The following is a 15,906-nucleotide window of genomic DNA, read 5'->3' as shown; positions in this document are numbered from 1 at the left end:
CTCCTGCCAAACGTTGCTTCCTCCTGCTAGGACACCAAGAATTAAACCCTTCAGCGCCAGGCAGAACCAGCGTTGTAGATAGAAGGGGGGACATTGCTGAACTGGAGCTGCGTTGGCACTGTGGCTATCCGAAGCTTAGCTACACAGCGTGGCTATTTTCCTGAAAAGGACAATAAAGGATCATAGCAGCCCACCCCAAACATCAGGCAACACTCATGTTGAGGTGAAAACAGGACTCCCTTTATTTGGAAACACAGGGGTATTTCGTGACAATGGCTGTTTTATCGTTTCTGCTGTGTTTGTGTTTAGCTGTAATTTTCTCTTAACCCATTTACTAAACCCACACAAGTTATATATTGTTTTTTTCAGGACAAGAAGGGCTTTCTTCAGACACCAAATTTTTTTTCATATGATGTAATTTCCTATAATAAAAATAATAAAATATGACGAAAAATTGAAAAAAAAACACATTTTCTCACTTTTATTTGAAAAATCTTTTATTCATCATAAAAAACTACTGAAAAAACCTGCTAAATAGATTCTACTATTTATCCCGAGTTTAGAAATACCCAATGTTTTTATGTTTTTTTGCTTTCTTCTACACGTTATGGGGCAATAAGTACAAGTAGCGTTTTGCTAATTCAAAACCATTTTTCTCTGAATCTGGTAATTCTGTCTCTATGTGGTATTTGGGGCATCTTTGAAGCCAGCAAATTAAATTTACCCCACCAAACCATATATTTTTGAAAACTAGACACCCCAGGGTATTTTAGATGCTGATAGTTTAACCCTTTCCATGCACTAATCCTACCACCAACCCTTGTCAAAGTTTGGGATAGTAATTGTTTTTGGTGTTTTTTTCACATACTTTGTACTTCAGGTGTGAAATTACAGCTCCTGGTATATGTTGCTGTCACACAACACCCAGATATGTGTCCAGCAACATCTCCTGAGTACATTGATACCCCACATGCATGGGTTTGTCAGATTGTTTGGGGGCAAAAGGGCCACATTTGGAACATGAGCAATTCAAATTCAGTAGGAATTTTACATCTGGGTAAAGAAAAATGCTTGTACCCAACTATCAGTAGGGACAGGTTACAAGAAAGCCTGGCCTATCTCCAAGAAGGGATTTGATCTAGCACCTTAAGTGGTCCCTCATGCCACGGAATGGACACAGGGGTCACTTGACAGTGCAAATAAAAACGCTTAAAAATGGTGGAGCAAATAAAAGCTAAAAAACAGTAAATGTAACAAAAATGGAGCAGGAACAAAAAAAAAATTAAAAATGGGAAACTGTGTGATACAGCTTGAAGCAGTCACCGACACAGAGTGCAGGTTTTCCAGGGCAATCTGGACAGTAAAATGTGGTGTCCTTTCTTTGCCCCCTGCTGTAGCATACCCTGCATCTCTTTTGGGGATTCTGCTTCTTTGCTGTAGGGGGGATTTTAAAAATAAAATGGGTAGCCCCAATTCTGTTGGTTCCCATCACTACTTGGGGACCAGGTGCATCACGGTACAAGATACCTGAAATTACTTCGAGCTGAAACTGCAAAAAAGACAGCTTCAGCCCAGTGTCTGCTTTTTTGTGCAGCAAAAAAGCGTTATAGGTTGCAATTTGCATTAGATAAATTGCAACCTTCTTGTACCAGGCCTTTGTCTTCCTCATAATGAGGTAGGGCTGTAGGAGTTGATCTGACAGATCAACTCCACCCATGTGCTTGTTATAGGCCCTGATGCACACTGGCTTTGTAGTGACCCCAGCTCTGCCACGGACAGAAACCTCCACGGTTCTCTCATCGTGGATGGTGCTCAGCATGCACACCTCTTTTCTGTCCTTGAACTTCAATGCCAAAAGCTCCTCTTGGCGTAGAGCTGAGGTCTCCCCCTTTCCTAGCCGGGTTCGTACCAGGCGTTGTGGGAAACCCAAGCGGTTCTTTTTTATAGAACCGCAAGCTACCGTATCGAAACAATACAGCAGCTTGAACAAAGGGACGCTTGTATAGAAGTTATCTACATACAAGTGGTAGCCTTTGTTCATAAGGGGGAATATTAGGTCCCAAACAATCTTGGCACTGGTGCCCAGATGATCTGGGCAACCTGGAGGGTCAAGGTAGCTATCCTTACCCTCGTATACCCGGAAGGCATGAGTATATCCTGTCTCGCTCTCGCAGAGCTTATACACCTTCACTCCATACCTGGAGCGCTTGGAAGGAATATACTGCTTGAATCCCAACCTTCCTTTATATTTCATTAGGGATTCATCCACGCAGATATTCTTTCCAGGTGTATAAACCTCTGGAAACCTGGCAGCGAGATGGGTAATCAGGGGGCGGATTTTGTACAGCCTATCAAACTGGGGGTCCTCCTTAGGGGGGCACAGGCTGTTGTCGCTAAAATGCATGAAACGAAGAATCATTTCATACCTTTGCCTAGTTATAGTTTGGGCAAAAATGGGGGTACTAAAGATGGGGCTGGTGCTCCAGTAGGAGCGGATGGAGGGCTTTTTTATAATGCCCATTAACATTGTGAGTGCCCAGAATTTAAGAAATTCTGGCACGTCAATGGGAGTCCATGGCTGTTTTGCCCAAAAAGAATTAGGGCTAGCAGCACGGTGCTGCTGGGCATAAATGTTTGTTTGTGTGACAATGTCTCCCAAGACATCGTCTCCCAAAAAAACCTGCACAAATTGCAGTGGAGTGAATCCTGTAACATCAATATTGATGCCAGGAATTCCAGAAAAAGGAGGGATAGCTGGCTTGTACCTATTAGGCGCTACCCATGCCTCTGGTGCACTGCCACGACTACGTGTGGTAGGCGTCCTAACAGCCACAGATACATCACTAGATGTATCTGTGAACTGACCAACGTCAAAATCTGACGCTGTATCAGTGGCCTCAGAATCTGTGGCCAAAAAGGCATACGCCTCCTCAGCCGTATACCGCTGCATGGTAAGAATTGCAGCAAAAATAGTGGGGAAGGAAAGGGTTAATGGCTATAATAAAAAATAAAAAAAAACCTAAAAAAAAGTAAAAAAAAACTAAAAAAAGTAAAAAAACATGAAAAAAAAAAAAAAAACCCAAAAACAATTGCCACTATGCAAGATCACTGTTTATGCAGTGATCAATGGCAATGAAGGGGTTAATATTATATGGGTGGCTCTTATAAGAGCCTTTGGATCAATATATATATATTTTTATTAGGGAATACCTGAAATACCAGAACACACCGATCTGTCTCTCTCCCTCACTAGAAGCAAGTGAAGGAGGGGGGCAGATCCAATACTGATCAAAGGCAATGTTTAGAAAACATTGCCTTTGATTTATCAAATCATGATCACTCTTATGAGTGATCTGACCACTAGGGGTGTTATTCACTGGATGTCCATGACATCCAGCAACACCCCCCCGATGATGTCAGCAGGCTCCGCCCCCCGGCTTGATGGGCGCCGCCATCTTGAAACACCGCGTGTGTTTCGAAGACACCGGCACCGGGAAGGTAAGTTGAGCATTTAGGAAGCGATCGCGAGTCGCTTCCTTTGCTAAACAGGTGTTGCAAAGATGCCTCGATACTGAGGCATCTTAGCAACACCAGCTAAGCAAAGGAAGCGACTCGCGATCGCTTCCTAAACCCGTTTTTCGGCGGCGGGCGCCGCCATGTTTGAAAGACGTGCAGTCTTTCAAACATGTTTTTTTTTTGCTCCTAGGAGCGATCGGGGGGGGGCGGGAATGTTTTTTTTGGTGTTGCTCAATGCCTCGATGTCGAGGCATTAGAGCAACACCGTTTGAGTGAAAAAATCGATCACGGATCGATTTTTTCACCCGTTTAAAGACGTGCCGGTCCTGGCACGTCAATTGTCATAATCGTCACGATTTTCAGTGACGTGCCCGGACCGGCAATTGTCACGAAGGGGTTAAACAGTACAAGGGATTGAATTACATCCAATAGACACACAGGGGAATTACATCCAATAGACACACAGGGGAATTACATCCAATAGACACACAGGGGAATTACATCCAATAGACACACACGGTTCTTCATCCTGCCCTCCTTTGCATATGACTCGGTATTGGCACTCAGCCCAGTAGGGGGTCTCTATTGTAGTCTGTTGGGGGGAGAGGATGGTAAATACGGGCGGCTCCAGGTACAAATACTGGTCATAGCAGTCTCTTATGATTGCGATAATGTGGCACTCCTTACCAGGGCCCATAGTCTGTAGGGAGGAGGCTGGCACTCAGGCCCCTCCAGCAGCCCATGGCACGGAGGCTTCCGTGACAAGATGTGACAAGATGTATTCTGTGAGTGATTTCCTTATGTAGTATTTCCAGTACAGTGAGAAGCTCACGCTGTCCTTTTTATGTATAATTTTGATACAGTTGAGGTTACATGTTCCTGGGCTTGCTTCTGTTTCTTGCATCATTTTCCACTATATAGACGGAAGTGAGTGCTCATCTTGTATCTGTATGTTTGTTAGTGTGTGTCTGCCTGGGTATGTTAGTGTTTGTCTGGGTGTGTTAGTGTCTGCCTGCTTATGTAAGTGTGTGATCGTGTGTCTGCCTGGGTATGTTACTGTGTGTGTCTACCTGGGTATGCTTGTGTGTCTGAGTATGTTAGTATATGCCAGTGTGTGTCAGGGAATGTTAGTGTGTCAACATGTGTCTCCATGGGTATGTTATTGTGTGTCTTCTTAGATATGTTTCTGTGTCCGCCTGGGTATGTATGTGTGTCTGGGTATGCATGTATGTCTAGGTATGTTAGTGTGTGAACATGTGTCAGCCTGGGTATGTTACTGTATGTCTGCCTGGGTATGCTTGTGTGTCTGGGTATGTTATGTGTCAACATGTTTCTGACTGGGTATGCTAGTGTGTGTCTGCCTGGGTATGTATATCTGTCTTGTTATGTATGTCTGAAACAAGACCAGATGAAGCCATTGTCACAGGGAGGGAATTTAATTCACTTGTCAGACCAAAAGGGGAAAGGAAAAAAATGAGATAAAACTTAACTTTTAATAGATCTAAGTTAAAAATGGAGGTGTGATGTCTGTAGAAACCAGCAGAGAGCAGTAAATGCAATCAGGGATATAATATCCTTTTCTTAATTGTAGCAGAGGGGCCACAGTATATGTGGCATCCCACCAAATGCAAAGACAGAGAGGCAGTGATATGGGGAATTACTTGAGTTTATGCTCCCTTACAAACAGCCTAAAACAAATCCCTGCCAAGTAAATTCTAACCTAATCAGTAACCTACCAATTACTACCTAATTAGAGAGGCATCCTTCTTACCTAAAGAGTCAAGCCTCCTAAATAGAAAATATAAACCCCTCACTAATGAAGTATCCTTCCTACTTGAAGATTCTAACCTCTGAAGTAGAAAATACTAAAACCCAACGCATGTTTCACCAGCTACATGCCGGCTTCATCAGGGGAAAACTGTGGTTTACCATATGGGGATTTATATACCCTGCCACAGAAGGTGATTGGAGAAAGCCTGTCCCAAGACTCACCCCCTGGGCGGTAATTAACTCCCCCTGTACTGAATTACAGAAGGCTGTAAGAATATTCATATTACCTAAACCAGGGGTGTGTGTCCCAAACGAAACTCACTGCTACCATAGTGTATGCAATATAAGGAGCGTGTCTATACAGGAGCTTTTCAGATGCTCCATGGATTTAAAATTGCATTGTGTGTTTCAAATAGAAGATAGTAACAATGTAGGTGATGTACTCATGTACTCATGTAGTGAGAACCACCTAACAGGAATATATATATATATATATTGTCTCTCATTTACTGAACCCACAAAAGTTATATATTGTTTTTTTAGCACAAGAAGGGCTTTCTTTATATATCATTATTGTATCATCTAATTTACTATAAAAAAAATATATAAAATATAGTGAAAAATTGAAAAAAAAAAACACTTTCTTCTATTTAAAAAAATATTTTACTCATCTTAATGAAAAACCTGCTAAATAGGTTTTACTATTTGTCTTGAGTTTAGAAATACACAATATTTTCATGATTTTGTTTTGCAATATATACAAGTAGTATATTGCTATTTTAAAAAACATTTTTTTTTTCAAAACTGGTCATTCTGCCCCATATGCCATTTGGGACATCTTTCAAGCCAATCCATTCAATTTACCCCCCATCAAACAATATATTTTTGAAAACTAGACCGCCTAGGGTATTTCAAATCCTAGTATTTTAACTCTTTCCATGCACCAATTCTACCACCAAACTTTGTCAAACTTTTTTCACACCCATTTTAATTCAGTTATAAATTTACAGGTCCTGTTAAATGTTAAATTCAAACAACACCCCAATATATATCTAGCAACTTCTCCTGAGTACAGTGATAACACCCATGCCTGGGTTTGTTGGGTTGTTTGGGGGATAAAAGGCCACCTTTGGGGCATGTGCAGTGCCGACTCTAGGAACAATATAAAGGGGGGCACATAAGATACCGCAGTCACCACTATTAAGTTCCACCACTAAATCATGCCACTAAAAAAACTAAATACATATATATATATATATGTATATGTATGTACATATATATATATATAAATAAGATGTCAAAATAACAGATTATTCCAGTATGCAATGATACCTTTTATTTGATTAACATATGACTTAAAAGACAAGCTTTCAAAAGTTTTCCTCTCTTCCTCAGGTATTGCTTCAGACCTGAGAAAGAGAGGAAAACTATTGAAAGACAGAGCAACAGGCTCTCGTGCTGCCTGGTGAGCAGAGCCGTAGCTGGCTCCTTTTGCACCCGATGCAAGAAAAGAAAATTGTGCCCCCTCCCGGCATTTTTTTTTTTTACAGAGGTTATTTTATTGACACTGCCCTTTCACACCGCCTCCACACACACATACACTGCCCTTACAGACTGCCTCTACACACACCTGCCCATAAAAACGCATACACTGCCCTTACACGCTGCCTTTACAAATACCTGCCTATAAACAAACACATATACACATACACTGCCCTTACAAATGACTACCCATACACACTGCCTTTACACATACTTGCCCATAAACACACATATACACATACACTGCCTTTACACATACCTGCCCATAAACACACATATATACATACACTGCCTTTACACATACCTGCCCATAAACACACACATATACACATACACTGCCCTTAAAAACACCTGCCCATAAACACATATACACATACACTGCCCTTAGACACACCTGCCCATAAGCACACATATTTATTTTTAACAGTGATACAATTGAATCACCTGTATTGACGCACGGTCTCAATCCTGATCTTTTTTGGAAGTAAAGAAGAAACCATCACCTGCATGGGAAGTCGACTTAGGAGTTTCCCTGGGAGGTAATATCACCTATCTGCCACTGGATCGTAGGGTTGTGTACCTGCAGCAACGGGAGACCCAACACAATGGGGCATCTGGGCGATGAAATTAGATGAAATGTCATTGACTCATGATGAAGCAGTCCCACGTAAACGAGTAGCTAAGAGGTTTGTTGACTGATAGTAGCCAGATGTAAGGGGTACCATCAATAGCTGAGAGATTAATAGGAGGAGATACCTTGGAGAGGTATTTGATGTTTAGAGATAAAAGAGCCTGCAGCTCCTGACTCAAGCATGGCAAATGTAGAGGCTGAGATATTGTTCCATGCTATGGAGACAAGAACTAGGAAATAATCTCTACCAGTAAGGGGAACTTAGCCTGATTTCTGTTGTTTTCCACCTTGTTAGGACAGAATCTTCAATAGTGACCCTTCTGACCACAGTAGAGGCAAAGATCTTCTGTGGGCCTTTTGAGTCAGTGATAATTTAGTAGCCCCTAACTGTATGGGTTCTTTGGATCTTGAAACAAGAACAGGTGGACCAGGAACCATTATGGATTGGGAAGAATGAAAATAGACTCTCTCTTTCAGACCTTTTAGCCTTCTGTGTCTTTCTTTCTCTCATCCTATTGTCAAGCTTGAGTGCCATATACAAAGTCCTCAAAGTCATTAGGGTGGTCTCTGTGAGACAAAAAGGGCAGCAATGAGAGCTTCACTGGACCAGTTTAGTTCAGTGGTGATGGTATCGACCACTAACTGTATGGGTTATTTGGATTCTGAAACAGGAACAGGTGGACCAGGAACCATTGTGGATTGGGGAGAATAAAATAGACTCTCTCTTTCAGACATTTTAGCCTTCTGTGTCTTTCTTTCTCTCATCCTATTGTCAAGCTTGAGTGCCATATATACAAAGTCCTCAAAGTCATTAGGGTGGTCTCTGTGAGACAAAAAGGGCAGCAATGAGAGCTTCACTGGACCAGTTTAGTTCAGTGGTGATGGTATCGAAGTCTATAGCATACTCGGCCACTGATCTGGATCCTTGGGTAACGTTGTGGCAGCTTTACCAGGTACGTCAAATATGAGGGATAAAAGAGATTATGAAAAGAAACAAATAGATAGGTATTCAAGAGTCCATCACACAACCTCCAAAAATAATAAACCTTCCAAAAAACACAGAATGGCTCTAGAAGGGAACAAAATGCACAATATACCCGACCCCCACATTTACAGAAAACCCCACATGCTTCAACCAAATCACAGAATACTTAACACACTTCCCCAACATTTCTTTCACTATAACTCCAGTTTTTGGAAACTATACGCTACTGCACCAGGCCAAGATTTACCACAAATACAAAGTGGAACAGATATATCCCTTCCTTCCCCTTCTTTTTTGGACTACAGCAACCATTGATTTTTAATGTTTTTAACGTTTTTAACGTTCCCTGCACCAAACAACACAAAGCGGAGAAGAAGTATAGAAGAAGAGGCTCAAAAAAAGACAAAATCCTTCTCAGATAGACATTTACAATTTGAGTGATAAACAATGAGATTCGCACCATTTGACAGTTGTAAATTATGGTTTAAAATTTGCACCAACGCAACCAATGGACACTTTTACAAAATATATAAATATTAACAAATATATATGCACTTTATGTTTAAAAAAACACTTCTTTAATACTCCTAAAGACAATCTTGCGAAAGAGCCATTCATACAAAATATAAACATACATCTTTAAAAAATAAATCTCACTTTTTTCCATCCAATCAAAAATCAGGAGCCATGGAGATCTTTCAAACCCTAGTTATAGAAGAATAGAACCACAATCAGGCCTTTTATTATGGCAAAAACCATTTACCTTGTAAACCATTAAAACACACCAGAAACAAAGTCACCACTTTTATGTCATGAATTTCAAAAACACATTTTAAAATAAAACATTTAATTACATGCAAAACTTATTCGAAACATTCGCAATAGCTACACCAAACACAACGTATCAGCCCATTTCAATTCTTCTTTTTTTCTTTCTTCTTCTTTGAGCCATACTTATTTGACAATACTGCACTATTTTTGTTTCAAGTACACCGGCTACTGACAATTACGCTCTAATTAGATCTACTGATAAGAACATCCTCCCCTTCTAAGGCAAGAGTCCAAACACATATCCATTTTTTTGGTTTCCCTTTTTAAATGTAATATATTGCACAATTTGTTTCCTATATATGCAACTAAGAAAATACATGTCACAGAGGACTTTTCACCCTAAATATCTCGGATGCCCCTGGCCATTGTCTTTATTAGTCCTTTATTCACTGTCACTATTTCATTTCAGTTTTATTTTATGCCCAATGATTTATATACTTTTAAGCTGAGCACAAAAAAATGCTAAAGTGCTCCTTCATCTATAATATATAATTGTATGTTACCGATATCATTACCTCCCACGGTGTAAAATAATACCTTCAGGCCATTATATTATTATTATTATTTATTATTTTATATTGCGCCATCAAATTCGTTAGCGCTGTACAATGGGTAGACAGGACATAACAAGTAGAATGTTACATTACAAATTGACTAACAGAGACAACAGGTGAGGAGGGCCCTGCTCAAAAGAGCTTACAATCAGAATATCTTGTAATTAAAGAATGCACAACCCCCTAATACCCAACCAGCATATCCTAACCTTATCGGTGTGAAATCCTTGATTTGTACCATAGCTTCTCTTTGATGCAGGCAGTCCCACTAATGTCACGGACGGTCCGAATGACGTCACGGGAAATAGGCGAGGAGTGGGGCAAGTCAGGAACCCACTGGCTTGACCCAGATGATTCAGGTGTCAACACTGAGAACCAGCGCTTCTCCCAGAGTCTTTGTGTGAAACACCGAAAGTTCTCAGGTATGTTCATTAGCCTCAGGTATGTTCATTAGCCTCATTGCTTTTGTGAATTTGTGTGTGTGTGAGCATGGATGTGTACTTTTGTGTGGGTCTGTGTGTGTGAGGATGGATGTGTAAGTGGGCTGAGATGGAGTGTCTGTTAGTGAGTATGAGTGTGGCATTTGTGTGTTTACATATGTTTTCTGTTGGAAGGACAAGGGCAAGGGGCAAAAAAGGCACAGACTAGCTGTTGAAGTTTGGGGGCCTGGGAGGATTTTTCGCGTCAGGGCCCGGTGGTTTCTAGTTAAGCCCCTACCATTGACATTGTGACTCATTAAACGACCAACATAAAGCTATTGACTAGACAATTTGTCAATGAAATTAAACCAAGCAATACCACCAACATTTTTATAAGCTTCTAACACATACTGTAAATGCTGAATCCTGCAGTTGATCAGACTCCTGTACTCCCAGTAGTTGTCACCTGCACAACTGGTCTAACTGCAAGTTGACAGCTTCTTCCTCCTGCTGGGGCTCCTCTTCTTGCTGCTTACTTCTCTTCTTCCTAGGGAACGTGAAAAAGTCCTCTTCTGGCGTGAAATCACTTTCAACCTACCACTTCCATGTTTGTTACCTTCCACCGTTATGGCCCCTACCCTGACTTCTTGTCATGATATACCATCCTATTTTGATGTTCCTCCATCTTGTCTTGAGACATGTAATCCAGCCAATGACCTCATTACGCTTCCTGGTTCCACCTTCAAAATGATCACCACCTCATTACCCAGCCAACATCTTTGTGGATCAAAAGGAGGGGACTCAAGACATTTCCTCAACCATTCTTCTCTTCACCAGATGCTCGTTCAAGAAGCCTTCATCAGATCTTTCATAAGGACACCACTGCTCCCAGTCTTCCTGCTGCTCACCAGACTCAATGGTCAGTGTAGATAGGTAGCAGTTTGCCTCTCTATTTACAGATGTATATCCCGCCAATAGCGCTGTGCAAGCCTGTTGCATGACTAACACGCAGCATTTTTTAATATTGTTACCTATTGACCTGTCCTATACCTAGCATAACTGACCTACCTATGAACCCTTATCCCCACAGCCACATGTTGCCCTGTACTAAAGGTACAGTTTGTAAAGGCATGTCATGAGCTTCTACCATTATAGTAAGGTATGCAAAAAAAATGGTTCCAGTACCAAGTTAAACAAAGTTCGAGACTGTATTATAAAATAGGAATCTTGGAGTTGGCTGTATCACATGTGAGGCAGTCCTGGGGTACCAATTTGTTAATTTCCCAGTCATGTGAGTACAGTTTATTTAATCAGACCCTAAATTCATAGTCCCTAATTCAGTTATATTCCCCTAGCCACCTAATTGGCAAGCTAAGAGCAGCTGTGTAAAACTGTGTTAAAATGTAATTTTTATCCACTTTCATTAATGTTATCGTTGTAAACAACAAACAGAGTTTTTTGTATATGTAGAATGAAAAAACTGCACTCAAAGTAAATTAATTGGACATGTTCGTTAATTTACTTATTTTGTAGCAGCTTCCTCTATTTTTTTCAGCTAGGAGGGGCTTCCAAGCCAAAGATTCATTAGTAAAAAACCTGAAACCTGAAAGTGTACAACATACTTAATGCACATTTTCAGTCCAATACACATTCACCAAAATGGACTGTAGAAGAAGCAAAGAAATTATATAATTATAGTATGTATGCTGATAAACAGATTCTAGACTATCTAATATTAATATGTCAATAAATAAAAAAGCATGTTAAATACCACACAAAATTAAGAAAAAAAGTTTAACATTCTGGTAGTGGTTAACAATCCTAATAACAAAGCAGCCCATTGACTAACAGTATTGCTCCACTCTCTGTGAGCCTCTTTAATTTTAATCAAAGCCATATCATATTCATTTTTCTGTTTAAGTTCAGTGCGTGTTTACCATTGTCTCTCACAAATGTACTATATAATTAAAGTGGACTTGTCATCCACAAAGGTGTAGATAACAGGGGTCCACTGCCGGTAAGTATGATACTTTTCCATATGCACTTTGCAGACTCTCATGGGCTGCCTTTATCCTGGGATGCATATGCATCTAATTTTAGGTTTTAAACCTCAATATTTTATATATAATTTTATTGTATACTATTAAAGCACAATGTTGGGTTTTAAATAAATACTTATTTTGGCTAATGTACAGCATAAATAAAACCTGAATCAGAGATAGGGTTGGATGTGAGAGGACATGAGCCATTGTCCTGATCTGCTTTATTTAAAGATCCAGATCACTACTGCAGTTTTTTGTGTCTTACTTGAATTCCACATAAACAACCAGTCCATAACAAGCACTTTAGACAGCTATATGATGGCTAGATGCTTTGTGTCTTTAATAAACTTGCTATGCAGTAACCTTTGTGGTATTTGCTTTGGACAAGGCTAGATAGTGCACACAGAACATGTTTCCTGCCAAATATGTCTTAGGTTGCTTCCCAGGCTAAATGTTGCCAGCTCTACCCTGATAAGATGTTGAGTAATGAGTAACAGAATGTAATATAAATTGAATATGACTCAATCTAACTCTAACTAGAATTTTAGTTGGATAAATGTCATTATACTGGTTAACATTGTAACAACGTTTAATAAACTGTTCTATTTGTGGATAAGGGAAAACCTCAAAAATGGTACATATAATTCAGTAGATAATCAAGCACTTTATTACAGATAGGATTAAAGCTGCGATCTTCCTTAATCCAACACTCCCCCATTATGTAACCTTAAGGGTTTTGGTCAAATTAATGTGATTTTACATTACCTATGTACACATTGTTTCAGTTCTTACTTTGTTTTCAATGTATATTCTCACTTAGTAAGCCAGAAAATATACCACTTTAAGAAATTAGACAGTTAGAAGTCATGTAAGGTTAGTGAATTAGTGAAAAATGCATTATTTACTGATCTCAACTTGCAACAACCGGACCTGCATCCCCTGCAGCCACTTCCGCACGGGCCCGCAGCTTTCTTCTCTGCTATGTTACGTGACCCTACTTCGTTCCTGCTTCCCCTGGGAGGCAAAATAGATGTCGCTCCCACAGTATGCAAGCGCCACAGAGAAATCTGCAGGCGAGGTAAGGATTAATGTGTATGAATTAATGTGTATGTGTGAATTAGTGGATGCATATGTGTGAATGAGTATGTATGTAAGTATAAGTCTGATAGTATTGATGTAGATGTGTACGTGGGAAGCAAATATGGCATAGGCAGGTTGTTTGGGGCAAAGATGTCACATGCATGTTGTTTGGGGCAAAGATGGGATAGGCAGGCTGTTTGGGGGGAAATGGCAAGTCGTATGCATCCAATCTGGGTGCTGGTCAGGTCCTGTACATGCAATCTGTGTGCTGGGGCAAATCCTATGTGTGCAATCTGGGTTCCAGGGCAAGTCATATAGCATGGATGTGGCTGTGTACATGGGAAGAAAATATGGCACAGGCAGGTTATTTGGGGGCAAAGATAGCACAAGCAGGCTGTTTGGGGCAAAGATGTCATAGGCAGGTTGTTTGGGAGAAAGATGGCATAGGTAGGCTATTTGGGGCAAAGATGTCACCAGAAGGTTGTTTGGGGGCAAAGATGACACAGGCAGGGTGTTTGGGAGTTCCTGCACTAGCCTTTGAGATATGTGACCTGTGATCTATGTCTGCAATTTAGGATTTCCATGTATTTATTTTATCTATACCTTCTAATTAAAGTAAGTCTTCCATACATTAAGTAAAATTAATTCATTAAATAAAAGTAAATGCTGGGGAGCATGTGGGGAGGGGAGCAAATGTTAAAGGTGGCCCTGCTATTAGGTTATTATGCTAGCATGATTGGATGTATATTTTCACTGCTTTATATTTTGTCCAGGTTTTATTTGTACCAGGGCACAAATCTAGAATACAATCACTAACTGCTCCAATGCACATAAATGTTTAGCATGTGTATCACTTAATGGCATACTGTTTACTGTTTAAACTGCATGTACCTCTAATAATACTAGTAACATTTTAAGGTAAGTTCAATAATGTAGCGTGTTTAAGCCATAAATGTGTAAATGTACACATGTTCTATTTGAGAAAATGTCATAAAATCAGTCTTTTTTTTACTGCAAGATTATTAATGTAGTACACATGATGTTATAAAATATATGCTGACATTAAAAGGGGTACAATTGAAAGACAATTTGAAGTAACTTGGCAGAACTTATTTTTTCTCCTTGATATGGTTTATTAATAGAGAACAGTTATGTTCCTGGAATGTCCAGTTCAACTGAGCTGCTGCTTTAAAAGTTACAGTACCAGATGTCTTTGCAAGAATTGCAATATTCCCGTCATAAAGCTCCAACATGTATTTTATATTAACCCTTTCCTTACCAGGGCTTTTTAGTGTCATAGTACTGTATGTTTTTTTGTCATTTTACTCTTTATAGGTTTATCAAGATTCCCCTTTTCTGTATTTGATGTACCCACACAAATTATACCTTTTTCAGAAAAAGATAGGGCTGGAACCATAGAAAGATGGAAAAAAATAATAATTGGGAGGGCTATTATGCATAAAAACGTACACTAGGCTTTGCAATTTTGCTTTGAATTTGCTCTTCACAGTAGGTGGCATTGATAAACACAATGTTCGGCAACATACCCTGATTACAGACATACTCCACATACATATTAGACATGCATTCAGATTCATACGAATTGAAAACGATGCCAGACCCCCACGAATCAGATGAAAATGAAACAAAAAGCTCACCATTTTTCTCCAAAATTTGTGGGTCCGTACTCACTCACACTCGCTAATTGGTGCTTTCAGCGTAAAGTTTCCTTACATTACATCTGAAGGAATAAATCTATTTATGTACAAAACATTAATATATTCCTAACATAACAAATATCGAACATACCGCTAGCTATACAATGCAGCAACATGCTTGCTTTTTCTTCTGCTTTGTCCATTGCTTCCCTTCTGCTGTTGCTGACAGCACAGTACCCCTAATGCCTTGGATTTTATGGGGGAGAAGAAGGGGTAAGTTTTAATTTCATTTGGCCTTAAAAATCACTTGTATATACCAAAAATGTAAGTAAATGTGATATTTGTGGTAAATGTGGTATGCTGGAAGTTGTGCCCCAATAGCGGCTAGAAAAAGAAAAACTGCTAAACACAAGTATATATTTTTTGAAAGTTGACATCCCAAAGTATTTTACTAGGGGCATTTTAACACTTTTGATTTAACCATTTTAGTGCCAGTCTGTCCTAAAAAATGCAATATTTTTTTTCCCATTTTTAACAAACCTATTCTATCCAAACACAGTGTTTCAGTACATTGTTTCTTAATTACATGAAGTTACTAAAACAACTTGTGATTTGTATTCAGCACAACCCCCCCCTACAGGATACCCCATGGGTAGGCTATGTCTCTTTGGCACTGCAGGTTCAAAATTACAACATGCGCATTACAGTTTTCAAACATGGAATTTTGCTGGGTCCAGGTCTTTATTTGAGACACAGTTTTTAACTTTCAAGTCAGTGCTGTTATTTTTTTTTAACTCTTTCAATCCTGATGCTCCATAAGAGCACAGCATTGACTGATATTTAGTCCCCATACACATTCACATACATTGTCATACACA

The 15,906-nt window shown here is 39.7% G+C and overlaps 1 non-coding gene across 1 annotated transcript; it reads right to left on the bottom strand.

The window, feature by feature from the left end:
• Nucleotides 1-1,069: 1,069 nt before the first annotated feature.
• Nucleotides 1,070-1,199, bottom strand: LOC149277408 (small nucleolar RNA SNORA35). The gene has a single exon (XR_016279063.1). It is a non-coding gene; the product is annotated as a small nucleolar RNA SNORA35 (small nucleolar RNA).
• Between the last annotated feature and the right edge of the window lie 14,707 nt (nucleotides 1,200-15,906).

The sequence above is a fragment of the Sceloporus occidentalis genome, unplaced genomic scaffold (genome assembly GCF_023333645.1).
Source record: "Sceloporus occidentalis isolate IW3139 unplaced genomic scaffold, rSceOcc1.0.p SCAF_215, whole genome shotgun sequence".
Lineage (NCBI taxonomy): Eukaryota > Metazoa > Chordata > Lepidosauria > Squamata > Phrynosomatidae > Sceloporus > Sceloporus occidentalis.
The sequence above is the reverse complement of the archived record's forward strand: the minus strand, read 5'-3'. Positions and strand labels throughout refer to the sequence as shown.